At 43.6% G+C, this 16,510-nt stretch overlaps 1 long non-coding RNA gene across 3 annotated transcripts in view; it reads right to left on the bottom strand.

The window, feature by feature from the left end:
* Window positions 1-3,051: 3,051 nt before the first annotated feature.
* LOC140646118 (uncharacterized) overlaps window positions 3,052-16,510 on the bottom strand; it is a 42,644-nt gene continuing 29,185 nt past the window's right edge. For 2 of the 3 annotated variants that reach the window (XR_012040338.1, XR_012040340.1), the window contains exon 5: window positions 3,052-3,264. This is a non-coding gene — a long non-coding RNA (uncharacterized lncRNA). Of the gene's footprint in view, window positions 3,265-13,269; window positions 14,876-16,510 lie in introns of those variants that run through there. The other variant, XR_012040339.1, reaches the window with a different exon arrangement.

Below are 16,510 nucleotides of genomic sequence, written 5' to 3'. Positions count from 1 at the left end.
AAATATATTGTGAACGTTTCTTTTGTATTGATCAATTTTATAAAATCACCCAATTCTATAATAAAATTTATAAGCATTTGGGAATGTCTGCAACAAACTATGAACAACTGGTAGATTGCTCTGCCAATTCTTTATGACAAAGGTGGATGTTTGGAATTGCGTATCTGCTCGGATGAATATTATATATTTTTTGCATAAACTTAGAATTTGAATAATTTTATTATTAAACTGATTAAAAGTAACATTACTGCAACACACTTCTGTTAATTAATTTCTTATTCCTTCTAAGCCAATAGCTTTGTAGGCAGATCTTTTTTAATTGTTTGGGGAGTATCAACTATGCTGAAGACAAAAATTGTCTGCTGTGAGAAGTTAAATTATTTCCCTGGCTTAAGTCCAGAGACAATGTTGTAAGTTTGAAATATGCAGAAGAGTTGGTGAGATCTATGCACCACCCCTCTTTAATTGCACATTGTGAACATCTCTAGGGAGAGCTCCAAGGGTTTTGTACGTGATAGCAGGGGGAAGATAGTCTTACTAGTATCCCATGAGGACTGAAGAGGTGTTTTTGGAGCTATATGCTGTCTCTAACTGCCAAATCGGATTTATAGTATATTTCAGAAGGTCATCTATGAGCTTTGCTTAGCATGTATTAAAGAGTTCAAAGTAGGAAAATGCAAACAAATCACAGTAAAAAATGAAATAATTTTGGATAAAACTGAGGATTCTCCTGCTTCCTGCCAAATTAAAAGTTGAAAAGAGTATTGCTGCCTGGTCAAACGAAACATCTTTCATTTAGAACAAAAGGTTTCATTAGTTTCTGGGACATTTCTGGGGAAGACAAAGGGATTTTTATTAAAAATATAAGTAAAATTCAAAATCAGCAATTTAAGGTGCTATATTGCATGCATATTGACATTAGCTGGAACACTGAAGTCATTGAATGAATCAGGTAATTTGTCCTCGTGGGGATTATTAACATGCATAACGTTCTTCCCATGCTGCAGTGCAGGTTTTTGAAGTTTCTGAAATTTCAGGCCCACTCCCATCTATTTCTCTACCAGAAGCAAATCTGTTCTTTGATGCAAACCTCCATGATTCCCGAAATCGATGGTTCTTTTCCTGCCAGTGTAGCACATTATGAAACACCACCAAAGATCTCATTTACTACCGTTACCTTCAGAAGCATGTCTCCCACTGACTTTACTGGTAGCAAGATGAGGTGTTGCCACAGAATACAAAATTCTCTTATGAAAGCAAGATCTGTGCTGACTTCAATGGAAAATTTTCCTCCTAATGGAGCATAGGATTGAGCCCAATAAGATGATTTCAAGAGTGTGTTTTTCACCTTGATGAAAATAGAAATGATGGAATAGCTTTCCTTAGCTCTTCTTTTGTAAATAATTTCCTATACTGCAATGATATTTACTTTGGGAGTATAATTTAGTAAGCCAGAAATTGTGAAATGTAAATATTAGAGCCTAACAGTCTGATTTACTTTGAATGTACGACAGCAATCGCCTAAGCTCTTCCAACCTCCTAGATGCATCAGAAGTGCTCTTAATTAGACTTAGTCTTTAAAATAAAATAAACAAGTCTGTCTAGTTTTGTAGGGATATAATTTTAGTAGCTAGATGATTATTAGGTATTATTCATACTGTCATTCGTATCATTCTTAGCTTGGGGATAAGATCATGGGTTCACATTCTGTAGTTGTGCTTGATAGTTACTTGCTAATGTTACTGTTATGATTATTAATAGATCAGTAACAGATGCTGCTCTGTGCAGTAGTTGTATGGTGTTCTTAGAAGAGGCTTTTGAATAGAGAGACATGATGCAAATATTTCTTGTTCCTGCCTGAACATTAAAGAGAACAGCACAATTTTTGGGGGAAAAAAAAGACTGAGAATGGCTAGACCCTGGATGGTATACGTTCCTCTACTATAGAAGCCTGCAAGGTGAGAATTTCTTAGGAAACAAATGGGATTTCCGTAGTGGCTATAATAGATTTAGAGAAAAGTCAACAGCAAACACCGCTGGCAGACACGGAGAAAGGAGCCCAGGCAGTTTTGGCTGAGCCTGCCATCATGTCTCTCCCTCATCAGGGCACTCACCCAGTTGACTCCTGACTTGCATTTCCTAAACCCATTAGACACAGCCTTCAGCAGTGGTTTCTTTCCAGCTCCACGGCTTGATGCACCTGCTGGAGGTAGATCTTTTGACCTGCCGATCAGTCGTACGCAGCGTCTCAAGTCACAGAGCGAAGGGAGTGCTCCAGAGCCCAGCTCCCCGCTTTGGGCCCCGTCCCGGGTGGCACGTTCCCCAGCAGCAGCAGAGCCCCTTTCCCTCGCAGAAGGACACGATGCGGCAGGAGCCGCTCCTGCAGCAGTGCCTCCCTTCTTGGAGAGGAGAGTCCCCCAGGCTGCAGCTGCTTCGCTGCATGGAGTAGCTGCTGCATATGTTGGTGGTAATTCAGTTCTGCAGAAGACTTTGGTCTTAAGCAAACTAGTTTTGCAATGTAGGCACTAGGTCGAAACAGGAGATGGCTGTAGCTTTGATGCAGTAGATGACAACTGTCAACACAGAGGAGGGCTCGTGTTTCTGGGACTGTATTTCAGGGTCACAGGTTTTCAGCTTCGGCCCAGCTGGGCATTTTAGTTTTAATGCAAAAGCACTTAGATTCAATTAGGCCAAGCTATAGGAAATCATTAAGAGCTCAAAGATTTCCAAATTAGATCTAGCTGAAGGGTGAAACGTGCATTTTCACAGAGCAGGCACAGCGGCTGCCAGGGGAGGTCTGGCGGGGCCGTTCCAGCTCCCTGCTAGTAACTCCCTTCTGACAAGAGGAAAAAACGTTTAGCTGGCTTGAGGCATTATATAAGATCAAAAATAAGGTTAGAATGAAATTACAATTACAAAGTGCTAATTGAAGCACAGGCGCAGTGACTGCTAGAGCTAATTAGAAAGGGACAGGATGCCTGTGTACCAGTCTCTCACTCAGGATGGGATTTGCCCCAGTTCGGGTTCTTCGCATCCCTTGATTTCCACTCAAAGCAGCTACTGGCAGGTGGAGAGGTGTTTGGCTAATACAATTTCCAATCTTGGCATTTTAACTTAAAATACTTCAGGGAGAGGAGGGCTTACCAACATGCAGTATTCTTCCATGACAGATTACTCAGATTAAAACACTGCTTTATTCCAATTTAGTGCCAGGTGAACGAGAAATGTCCTGCAATTGTACATAGGCGCATCAGAGCTTGAATGCTTCCAAGACAAAAGAAACACAAAGCAAAAAGGTTGTTGGTCAGGCAACAATTAAAGAATATTAACAACAATATTAAGTAATTATTTCAGATGTATCCAGTATGGAAAATTAAGCTTCCCTTCTTTTTTATATACCTTTAGTAGTAGTATAATATACTTCGAACAACAAAATACAACCACTGCGAAACTCATTGTTACGTTTCTAAAGCTCTTTATGCTTTTATTTCTCTTATCATGCAGATACTGTAAAAGATAATCATATGCTATTATGGATGATTTATTCATATTTGTACAGTTCTTTAAAAAGGTAGGAAATGGCTGTGTTATCACTGCAATTTTTGGCTATTTTTACTATTCTTCTACATTTGTCAGTTTCGCATGGAGTAGAGCAAAGCCGCTTGCTAAATAACAACACTGCTCTCTATTAAAAGCAGGGAATGGGAGGAAGGAAAGATTGCATTAGAGGGCTAGCTACTGGGGAAAAAAGAAATCACAGCACAACTTCACCCACTATTATTTAGTTTGAAATAAAACTAAAATCCTTTACCATTCCTGGGCTTCAGTACTATGTATACTTACATAAGTATTATGTATACTTAGGTATGCACAAAACTGAAGCATGTGTTATGTGCCACTGCCTGAGAATGAGACCTAGAAAAATCAATGCATATTGACACTGACTTGGAAGGAGGTGAAAGTGGGAGGAATTTCACCCACTGGCATCATTAACTCTTCGAGCTTTCCAGTTCAGCGATGTGAAAAGTGTTAGAACAGTGTTAACGCACTAAATACTTGTTAACCATTTACACAATTTCTACCAACTCATTTTCTTCCACGTATCACAGGTCTATGTCATTTCTTTTAGCGTGTTACCCATAATTATAATTGATTTCCATGCCCCCTTTTAGAAATCATGCTTACAAAAATAAGGAACTGACTCTTATCCACTTGTTAAACTTATGTGATTTAGAGAGTGGAAATTGCTTTTAAAAGAGGTGCTAGGAATTCATGAGAGGGACGACTGAATGACAGAATGACATTGATACATTTGCCAATGCAGTTTTTATTTCCAATGGTACTTGTAAATATAAAATATTTATAAAACATTAAATCAATATCGTAAAGAAAAACTACCGTGCAGCTTAAGGAAAAATGAGAACAGCTTCTTCTATCAGAGGCTGATTTAACATAGCACCGGTCTGTTGCAGCTCTCCCCAGGAAAAGAACTGAATATAATGGTGTAGCGATGATATCGAGACATGAGCAGAATGAAGTTTTCTAGATATGTATCTTTAATGTAGGAGCCCAAGCCATAGACCAAACTGTGACTAGATTAGGAGCTGTATAGAGTTTGAAGACTGTTGCTTATCCAAAAAATTAGGAAATGTATATGCTAGAGGGGATACAGCAATGATATTAGACTCGAATAGACCTTTTTATGGAATGCCTTGTAAGACAAGTATTTGTAAGATACAGGTTTTTGACTGTGTTAGGCCAAAAAGAGATGACAAAGGAACAGGCAAGAGAGGGATGGTGGAAAGAACAAATGCTGCTTCTTGCAGGGGAAAGGGACCTTGCCTGCGTATGGCTTCATGCCTGAAGAGTGGGGAGAGTTGGCCCTAAGGGCACAGGCCCTTCTGAGTGCTTCTTCAAACTTAAAAGAATTTTAGGAGACTGTCTAAAAGAATGAAAAGAAAGGAATTTTTTCTTTAGCAAGTTTCTTTTAGGAAATTAAACAATGGTAGAAATTCAAGCATCATCAGAGTATCTCAGCATAATTAGTTGCCTCAAGACCTTCAGAATTTATTTGGTCACCTATCATATTTTCCAGAAAGATAGGAGAAAAACCAGGCTTCCTTAAGCCAAGTAAAGGAAATGTTAGGTAGAAGTGTAATTATGAACTTGATCATATTACTTTAAATATACATTGATTAAAAATATGTAAAGTTAGAACAGAAGATCAAAACAGGCCAACAAAATAAAACAAAAATACAGAATCACAGAATCACAGAATCGTATAGGTTGGAAAAGACCTTTAAGATCATCTAGTCCAACCGTAAACCTAACACTACCAAGACCACCACTATACCATGTCCCTAAGCATCTCATCCAAACGTCTTTTAAATACTTCCAGGGATGGCGACTCAACCACTTCCCTGCGCAGCCTGTTCCAATGCCTGATAACCCTTTCATTGAAGTAAAATTTCCTAATATCCAGTCTAAACCTCCCCTAGTGCAACTTGAGGCCATTTCCTCTCATCCTATCACTTGTTAGCTGGGAGAAGAGACTGACCCCCACCTCTCTACAACCTCCTTTCAGGTAGTTGTAGAGAGTGATAAGGTCTCCCCTCAGCCTCCTTTTCTCCAGGCTAAACAACCCCAGTTCCCTCAGCCGCTCCTCAGAAGACTTCTGCTCCAGACCCTTCACCAGCTTCGTTGCCCTTCTCTGGACACGCTCCAGCACCTCAATGTCTCTCTTGTAGTGAGGGGCCCAAAACTGAACACAGCATTCGAGGTGTGGCCTCACCAGTGCCGAGTACAGGGGCACGATCACTTCCCTAGTCCTGCTGGCCACGCTATGTTTGATACAAGCCAGGATGCCATTGGCCTTCTTGGCCCCCTGGGCACACTGCTGGCTCATATTCAGGCGGCTGTCAACCAACACCCCCAGGTCCTTCTCTGCCTGGCAGCTTTCCAGCCACTCTTCCCCAAGCCTGTAGTGTTGCATGGGGTTGCTGTGGCCCAAGTGCAGGACTTTGCACTTGGCCTTGTTGAACCTCATACAATTGATCTCGGCCCATCGATCCAGCCTGTCCAGGTCCTTCTGTAGAGCCTTCCTACCCTCCAGCAGATCAACACTTCTGCCCAACTTGGTGTCACCTGCAAACTTACCGAGGGTGCACTCGATCCCTTCGTCCAGATAATCGATAAAGATATTAAACAGAACTGGCCCCAACACAGAGCCCTGGGGAACACCGCTTGTGACTGGCCGCCAACTGGAGTAAACTCCATTCACCACCACTCTTTGGGCCCGGCCATCCAGCCAGTTCTATACCCAGCGAAGAGCACACCTGTCCAAGCCATGAGCAGCCAGTTTCTCCAGGAGAATGCTGTGGGAAACCGTGTCAAAGGCTTTACTGAAGTCTATATAAACAACATCCACTGCTCTTCCCTCATCCACTAGGCGGGTCACCTTGTCATAGAAGGAGATCAGGTTGGTCAAGCAGGATCTGCCTTTCCTGAACCCATGCTGGCTGGGCTTGATCCCTTGGTTATTCTCTACATGCCGTGTGATGGCACTCAGGATGATCTGCTCCATCACCTTCCCCGGTACCGAGGTCAGGCTGACAGGCCTGTAGTTCGCCGGGGCCTCCTTCCGGCCCTTCTTGAAGATGGGCATCACATTAGCTAATCTCCAGTCAGGGGAGACCTGGCTAACTGGGACCTCCCCAGTTAGCCAGGACTGCTGGCAAATGATGGAAAGGGGCTTGGTGAGCACTTCTGCCAGTTCCTTCAGTACTCTCGGGTGGATCTCATCAGGCCCCATAGACTTGTGAGTGTCTAAGTGGTGCAGCAGGTCACTAACCATTTCCCCCCGGATTATGGGGTCTCCATTCAGGTCCCCGTCCCTATCTTCCGACTTGGGGGGCTGGGTACCCAGAGAACAATTGGCCCTGCTATTAAAGACTGAGGCAAAGAAGGCATTAAGTACCTCAGCCTTTTCCTCATCCTTGGTCACTGTGTTCCCTCCCCCATCTACTAGGGGCTGGAGATTCTCCTTAGCTCTCCTTTTGCTGCTGATGTATTTGAAGAAGTATTTTTTGTTGTCTTTTACAGCAGCAGCCAGATTGAGCTCTAGCTCGGCTTTGGCCCTTCTAATTTTCTCCCTGCACAGCCTTGCTACACCTTTGTAGTCCTCCTGAGTTGCCTGCCCCTTCTTCCAGAGGTCACAGACTCTCCTCTTTTTCCTGAGTTCGAGCCAGAGCTCTCTAGTCAGCCAGGCCAGTCTTCTTCCCCGCCGGCTCGTCTTTCGGCACCTGGGGACAGCCCACTCTTGTGCCTTTAGGACTTCCTTCTTAAAGAATGTCCAGCCTTTCTGGACTCCTTTGCCCTTTAGGGCTGCCTCCCAGGGGACTCTGTTGACCAGTCTCCTAAACAGGCCAAAGTCTGCCCTCTGGAAGTCTAAGGTGGCAGTTTTGCTGACCCCCCTCGCTGCTTCTCCAGGTATCAAAAACTCTATCATTTCATGACCACTCTGCCCAAGGCGGCCTCCAGCCATCACATGGCTCACAAGTCCTTCTCTGTTTGTGAACAAGAGGTCCAGTGGGGCACCTTCCCTAGTTGGCTCACTCACCAGCTGTGTCAGGAAGCTATCTGCCACACACTCCAGGAACCTCCTAGGCTGTTTCCTCTCTGCTGTATTGTATTTCCAGCAGACACCTGGTAAGTTGAAGTCCCCCACAAGAACAAGGGCTAGCGATCGTGAGGCTTCTCCCAGCTGCTTATAGAATAGTTCGTCAGTCTCCTCATCCTGGTTGGGTGGTCTGTAACAGACTCCCACCACAATATCTGCCTTGTTGGCCTTCCCCCTGATTCTTACCCATAGACACTCCACCCTATCGTCACCATCATCAAGCTCTAGACTATCCAGACACTCCCTAATGTATAGGGCTACCCCGCCACCTCTCCTGCCTCGCCTATCCCTCCTGAAGAGTTTATAGCCATCCATCGCCGCACTCCAGTTGTGCGAGTCATCCCACCACGTTTCCGTGATGGCGACCATATCATAGTTTTCCTGATGTACAATGGCTTCCAACTCCTCCTGCGTATTGCCCATGCTGCGTGCATTGGTGTAGAGGCACTTCAGCTGGGCTGTCGTCCGTGTCTCCTTCATAGAAGAACACCCCTTGTGTGCTTTGAAGTGTTTCACTGGTGTTTCCCTCTTGGCTCCTATTGCCTCAGTATCCCCTAGCTCAACTCTGTTCGACTTCGGCTGTGCCCCAGCGTACCCTGCACATCTCAGAGACACAGGCTGAGTGCCCTCGCTAGCCCCCTCTCCCTCTAACCGTGGCACGTCGTCCCTCAGCTTCCGTCGGGCAAGCCTGATATTATCCCCGTCCCCCTTCGAGTCTAGTTTAAAGCTCTGTCGATGAGCCCCGCAAGTTCCTGAGCAAAGATTCTCTTCCCCCTTTGAGAAAGATGAATCCCATCAGACGCCAGCAAACCTGGTGCCAGGTAGGCCATCCCGTTGTCAAAAAAACCAAATCCGTGGCGATGACACCAGCCACGGAGCCATGAGTTGATAGATTGGGTGCCTCTGTTCCTTCTAGTGTCACTGCCCACAACTGGAAGGAGAGAGGAGAAAATAGCCTGGTGCTCCCGAGTCCCTTACTAGCCATCCCAAGGCCCTGAAGTCTCTTTTGATTGCCCTAGGACTTCGTGTTGCAGCTTCATCGCCCCCCACATGGAAGAGCAGTAGGGGGTAATAGTCCGAGGGCCGTACCAGGCTAGGGAGTATCCTCGTGATATCCTTCACCTGGGCCCCAGGGAGGCAGCAGACTTCCCTAAGAGGAGGGTCCGTCCGGCATATCAGACCCTCAGTTCCCCTCAGAAGGGAGTCACCCACAACTATAATCCGTCTTCTCTTCCTTGTGGAGGTGGTGTTAATACGAGAGGTACGTTCTTCTGACCTGGGCGACACCTCTGGCGTAGATGGACCGTCATCCCCATCCTCCATTGACTGGCCTTCCACCTCCAGGGCCTCATACCTGTTGTACAGAGGCACCTGGGGAGGCAAGGTGGGCAGGGAGGGCCTTCGCCTGCTGCCACGAGTGTGGACTCGCCTCCATTCACTCTCCTTTGAGCTGCTGCCTTCAGCCTGGTGGGGGGGGGGATACAGGATCCCCTTGATCGTGGGTTCTTACTGGCTGCTGCTGCTCCTGTTCCTGTCTCAGGGGGGGCAGAGCATGGCACCACCAGTCGATCTCTTTCTCAGCCTCCCTGATGCTCCTTAACCTTTCTACCTCCTCCCGTAGCTCTGCCACCATGCAGAGCAAATCGTCCACAATCATACAGGTAAATATGGTTTCTAATGTCCTCACATGTTTTTAAGAATTATAGATTTCCTTTTGGTCTTATCAGAAAATCAAAGAAAAACTAATTGTCTTAATCAATTTAATCACCACATTTATGAGTTAGGATTTTAAAGCTCTTTTTTTTTCTCATGCTCAAGCCAATAAACAAAAGGAACACAAGCTGGACGATAAGTTGACTTATGAATGCCAGTCACTTGGACGGCATGGGAGGATTTGGCTGTAAACACCAGGTAGTTTGTGGAGGTGAGCAAATGATTTTCTGAACCTAGTTCCTTTGTATCCTGTAGTAATCTCTTGCCAATCTCTTTTCCTATAGTTTTAATGCCACCCTAAATACTCTAAACAGTGTGCTCAGTATCTGTAGCAAGATCTTGGAGCATCATTCATTTTTCCGGTCTGATTTTTAACCAGACACAAAGCTTTCAACCTTTGACGAGGTTTTAATGAGTTACCCCTAGATGGCACTCTGTAAGGATACAACTAAAAACACAGCAGTAACTCTTCCTCCAACTCAGCTTTATGCGTTTTGCTAACCAGTTACTCCAAACTTGTTTTAAAATGAGGACAAAATTACAATTTCCTTCTTCAGCAGCAATAAGAGATAAAGACAAGGAAACAAAATAGTATTCCCAGTGCTTTGCACACCAAATTGGGTTGGAAAGTTCTGCTTCCGCGGTCAGTCGGGAGTAATCTTTGCTCATCATCATATGATCACTGATCATTCCTTTCTTTTTTTAATCTTTGTTTATTTACAGATGATCCCTTCTGAATAGTATCTCGCCACTGGCATAACTGCAACATTTATTGCTGAGCTGTTTTTGCTGCTGCAATCCCACAAGCTGGAGGGAAAGCCACTCACTAACAAAAGTTTCCTGCCGCTATTGTACGTCCTCGTTTCTTTGGAAATATAATATTAATAGAGAGAGATGCTTGATTTATTGTTTCTGACACTTCACCCCAGGAGGTTTTTTTCCCAGTGGCGACAGTGTTACATTTCTATGAATCCCCTCTCCTTCATTTTTCTATCATCCTCTGAATGCCTAGCTCTCAAGCGGCATGCCAAACCAACAAAATTCCAGTTTAGAGGATTAAAAGAGGATGTGGATTTTCCTGTTCAGCCTGATTTTTGAGCATAACCTCGAGCACCATGTGTGGGACTCCAAGTGCATCCTCATGCACACTTGGCTGCACCTCCTGGTGCCCAAAGACATACCCCGAGGACGCCAGCTGTTGGGGGACAGCAGGGCTGCAGGGGTGCGGTGCTGGCACAGCGCACTCAGTACTGCCCCGCAAAAGCCTCGCTCAGAAAAGTGTAGTCTGCAAGATCCCTTCATAGCTCATAAAACGCAGCTCGCTCGTGATTAGAGGTATGTAGCCAGACGTGGCGTGTAAACAGCAAGATGTCCAGAAATCTAGACTTTCTAGGCTTATTTTCATTAGCAGGTTCTGTAAACACAAAAGTGAATGGTTATGTCCAGTGTCTGCTCTATCTTTTATGCAATACAGGACACAGCAATTGAGAAGAAAAGGAAGGAAACAAAGCCTACTACCATTTCTAGGAAAAATCTAAACAAATCCTTGTTTGCAAATAACTTCACCCAGTAGTATTCTGGGGGCTCGAAAGAAATACAGCAGAACAGAAAGCAACAACTCTGACAATTTTTTGCCCTAATCTTGCAAAAAAGGTCTTAGAAGGAGAATCCTATTATGAAAGGGTGAAAGGTGGACGTAAGACTGATTTTTTTGGAGTTCAATTCACCGTCAACAAAGCATGGGAGTTTCACCAAAAACAGAAAAAAAATGCTGTCTCAAGGCCTGGGCAGGGTCTCGAGGACTCCAGAGAGCTGACCCATGTGCCTGCGACAGGTTCATGATGACGAGGTGCCTCACTCCGGGCCCTCTGACCAGAAGTCTACATTGCCCAGAGGACTGCAGGCTATTGTGGGCTATTCCGGGATGGATTTTTCATAGTTGTTTGCATCCGGCAAGGATAAGTCTTTCTAATTTCTCAATGAATTGCTAAGTATCTTTTAAACACTTTTCCACTAGCAGCTCCTGACACTGGGAACCACTAGGAATCATCAAAGGCTTTTGTCAAAATGGGGAAGAGGAGGAAAACAAAAGACAATAGCATTAAAGGTACACAGTTATACAGGCAAGGCCTTGAACTCAAACAAATGGAAAACAACCCACCCGAACAATACTGTAATTCTATAATCCCTCCCAGACATAAAGGTTGGCCCTCAGCTGTTCAAGTCAGTAAACAGGCTCTCAAGATCAAGCCACTGAAAACAAAGACTAGTGCAGTGATATGTTTAAAAGAATTGAAATATGCTTAAAAAATGGATGTTCCAGCTTGTGTATTGTACTTGATCAGCATATTTTTCCTCTTTATCACTTGCAGAAAGCCTGATTGCTGTCTCTTGAGAGGCAAATAATTTAGACTGTGTCTAGGAGAGCTGAGATCTAAGATAAATAGCTATCATCAGTGTGATAGAGCCTGAGACAGCATGGCGCATAAGAGTCAGGGAGCTTCATGATCACAGTCTGATTATTAGTTTGGAGACTTGTTCTATCTGTGCTAGCATAAGAACAAATTTCTATAAATATGTGGTAGAAAGAGTGCAATTTGTTCTTCATATAATACCTGTTTTATGCTCTAGTGGAGCCAACTGAGTCACTGAAGCATCAATGCACTGTTACAGTGCTGTTTTTAAAAAGTATTTCTACAGAATCTGAAATTGTGTATGCCTGTAATTATTTTATCATCAAAATCTGTGAGTGTATATTAATAACCTGCTTCTTGCAAACTGTAGCTGAAAACCAAGAGCTATTCTTTGAATTGCCAATGTAAGGTGCTCTCAAAAAATCAGGCTGCAGAGGTTTCAGGCTGGACTTTCCAAAACAGCGGAAAGATTTTCCCTTAGTTCCTCTGCATCTCAAGTGCTTCTTGGTTAAATGGGAAGGACACCATCTCCCTCTCCCACAGGAACGATGTGACAGTGAATTCATTCCGTCTCCTGAAGCACCTGTATCAAGGAACACAGGAGTCATGGAGAACACATACGTCATGTGAGCTAAGCTGGGATAGTGACCAGTAAACAAGGCAAGAGGCCTCCCACAGAACAGCGCGATGACAAAGAAGGAAGTAGCTGCTCAGGAAGTGAGCTCCATCCCTCCTGGGCACAGAGTGATGCACAGGACCAGTGGGAAAAAACCAATCTTTTTAAGACTTGCATCATGCTGCAGATTCACAAAGGCCACAAGCCAGTGTTTAACAGCTGCAAAAATGTGCACCCCTAGTATATCTTTACTTTTGAGACAGTAGTAGTTTTGTAACCTTACCAAAGTACCATTAAAAATTTGGTAAACATTATTGAAAACCTTTGTCTTATTCACACAGACAAGACAAAACAAAAACTGCAGTCTTCTTAAACTACAAAGATTAGCCTGATTAAAACAAACTTTAGCTTTTCAGCTGTGTTTATCCTGCAAGGCCAAAAATGAGCATTTTCCGCTGTTAGAAAGGTGCTCACAGCTTTGCACTGAAAAAGCTGTGCGCTGTCTTGTGCTACTCTGTCAGCATTAATATAAGTGTATGAAGACTTTGGATAGTTCCAAAGGAAAATGAGTGTTGCGGTTTAGCCCCAGCCAGCAACTAAGCACCACACAGCCGCTCGCTCACTCCCCCCTGGTGGGATGGGGGAGAGAATCGGAAGAGTAAAAGTGAGAAAACTCGTGGGTTGAGATAAAGACAGTTTAATAGGTAAAGCAAAAGCCGCACATACAAGCAAAGCAAAGCAAGGAATTAATTCACTCCTTCCCATGGGCAGGCAGGTGTTCAGCCATCTCCAGGAAAGCAGGGCTCCATCATGCGTAATGGTTACTCAGGAAGACAAACACCATCACTCTGAACATCCCCCCCTTCCTTCTTCTTCCCCCAGCTGTATATGCTAAGCATGACGTCATATGGTATGGAATAGCCCTTTGGCCAGTTGGGGTCAGCTGTCCCAGCTGTGTCCCCTCCCAACTTCTTGTGCACCTGGCAGAGGATGGGAAGCTGAAAAGTCCTGGGTTTAGTATAAGCACTACTTAATTCAGCTTATGACACTGTTTTCAGCACAAATGCAAACCATAGCCCCATACTAGCTACTATAAAGAAAATTAACTCTATCCCAGCCAAAACCAGCACAATGAGATAAAACACACTGAACATTTTTTAGCTACTTCCCAGCCCTTATCTATATGCTTTCCCATGGCGAGTGAGTAAGGGCCCCTTTTCTGTCTTGCATCAAGGACCAATGGAAATTACATTTTACAAAGAAGAAGAGAACAGCGACTGTGAGTGGCAGTACAACAGGAAACATCTATTATGTATAGCTCTGTCACGTTATTTGTGACATTAGAGATCCTGACCCAACCGCCTCCATCTCGTTTTCATTGACAAGGGACTCAGTACTAAAAGCACATAAAACACCATTTCTTTTATTGCTTTTGCTGACTAATGGCATGCAAAGGAGTATCGTTATTAGGTATTCTTACAAATGGCTGTATTGAACTGTAAGGAGGGAAATATTCATGCAGAGGACTTAGCATAATGCTCAGTGCTGCCTGTGCGCTCCCAATGAACTTCAGAGAGAATAAGGCACTTTGTGGTGCCACAGATGCCAATGTTCAAAGTACAAACATAAAATAAGCTTTGTCTACAAGGAGAAGCAGGCAAGTTCCTAACTCTACTTGGAATCTGCAGATCATACTTTTTTTCCTTTAGCTAGAAAGGCTTTCAGTGCCTTTCAAAGGTGAAGAGTGAGTGTAAAATAGCACCCTTTCTTCCTGGCATTACTTGATCTACAGAGAGCTCAAGTTCAAATGTCCTCCTCACAACACTCATATCCCAGGATTGCATCCTGGCCAGTGAGATATGCTCATGTGAGGTTCTCTTAACCTCTTTTGCTGAAGCTTATTTGAAATTTCACTGGATAAGATGGAGAATCAGAGCTAGAGCGATGCAGAAGCCTGCACACTGCATCTGCAGGAGGCATGTGGGGTCTCTTTTCTGAAGACAAGGAACTTTAATCATTCCATATGAAGAAGAAAAAAAAAAAACAAAAGTTCAAAATATGGCAATGAGAGTGTTACCATGAAAGGGTAGCCTCCTGCACACTGGTGAGAGTTTTGCAATGCAGGTTAGAAATGTTGGTTCAGCTTCCTTTGACTGGTCTTCTTCAAACTGTCTCATAAGGAAAGTCAGAGAAGGGAGCAATCACCAGGGCTTTTTCTTCTCAGGTTTCCAGCATATTAAAAAGCCGGTATGACAAATGCTCCATCTCTGGTAGAAAGCATTTTTCCTTTTCCTTCTGTTGGCCCACGCTTCCTTTGCTTTCCTGGCATATATTGAAAGTCCAGGACTGCCCTCCTACTTCAGTTCCTGGATCTCTCCCTGATTTCATCTAACAACTGCAGCATTTCTATGCCTCAGCTTCTCCATGCAAAACACTGTCTTGAGCTATCAGTAGCTGCAAAATAAAAAGAAAAGAATGAGGATACAGGAAGTTGGGAGAGTTGGCAGGGCTGTATGTCTGGACATTTTACTTCAAAGCATTATTAAAAAACTTGCCAGTCTGTCCAACTCATTGGTAGCACAAAGGAATACTCTGAAAAAGGTATTTTACATATGGAATATAAAGTGTGAGGCCAGTTGGGAGGAGGTATCATTGTATATTCTTAGCTAAAGATGAAGAAGGGAGGGAGAAAGAAAACACTGCTGGTAGACTTAGCAAACAATTAGCTATGACGACACTTAGAGTAGTAAGTTATATGGTTTGCAGTGGCCCAGATATGTTTTCTTCCTCTGGAACTACAACCATTTTTTAAAATTCGCCATGACTCCAGTCGGAAGCAGGTGGAGTTTGTAAGACTGGGAAAGCTAATTTTGGAAGAAAGAATTGTGAGTCTTTGGCATGAAGCCAGTTACAGTTTGGAAAGCAGAGGCTGAATTATGGAGTTTTTCTGCTGTTATTTTTTTCATTTAATCTCCAATGTGTAGAGCTGGATCAGGGCAGCTACCACTCAAAAATGCCCCTGAAAAGATGAACAGGACTGTATACACTCTTGCATGCTGATGTCAGCTTCCCCTGCTAAGTTTCTACTTTGCAGCTTCATCATAAAATTTCACACTGGGTTAAATTTTGGCATGATTCAGAAGGAGATGAGCCAGGAATTAATGAAAAGGAAGATTCAGCAACATGATAATGGGAAGCTAATGCTGCTGCTGGAGTGGGCATGAGGAGGGGAAGGGAAATGCTATCAGCAAAAGACATCTGCTGTTCTTCATTTCTTCATAGACCTATTCCTTGGAATTTCAGTTCCCCAAAGAGATCACTTGATCACTCCTGATCATTGTCAACAAGACCAGTTGCTTCAGTGATTTCCTTACAGTCTAGATACCAAAAAACTTGTGAGTTTGTTGAATACCAACTGCTACCTGGAACCAAGTTTTACTTCTGAAGTGGATTAAGTGATAATGCCAGATTCGAAGGCTGAATACAGAATAATTCATGTATCTGTAAGTTGGGCCCATCCATAACAAATGTTAGTAAAGCAGATCTCTTTCCCCAACCAAGAGAGGCATGCACCTCTGTTAAGCTCAGTCTAGCTACATCTCTGCTACAGCTGAATAGTATTAAAAAAATCTTATAAAAAAACCCAATAGTGCTTCCCTTGGCAATATACATTCATTACAGTGCTCGCACAGAACTCTGTGTGTCCTTTTGCTCTTTACTTGTTCTCCAAGGAGTTAGGATGAGTGTTAACATGACATCTCAGCTAGCTCAGCTGCTAGTCCCTTATTATAGGTTCTACACTGCAGCTGAGATGAGACTGCATGTCTTACTAAGCACTGGCCTTATGATGCACGATAGGAAAGTCATAACATTTGTATTTATGAAACAAGGAACAATATCATTATCTTGTCCTGGAGTTCTCTCATGACAAGATTTTGCTGTACAAAATTGTAACTATTATTTCCTCCCTCCATCACTCTTCCAAAGCCTTACCTAACAGGCCACTAAAGTGATTTGTATAAAGACTTGTTAACAGCTGTTCCCTTGCTATGATTTTCCCTTTAGGGCTGTGGAGTGTAATAACTTTCT

This window comes from Ciconia boyciana, chromosome 1 (genome assembly GCF_034638445.1).
Source record: "Ciconia boyciana chromosome 1, ASM3463844v1, whole genome shotgun sequence".
Taxonomy (NCBI): Eukaryota; Metazoa; Chordata; class Aves; order Ciconiiformes; family Ciconiidae; genus Ciconia; species Ciconia boyciana.
The sequence above is the reverse complement of the archived record's forward strand: the minus strand, read 5'-3'. Positions and strand labels throughout refer to the sequence as shown.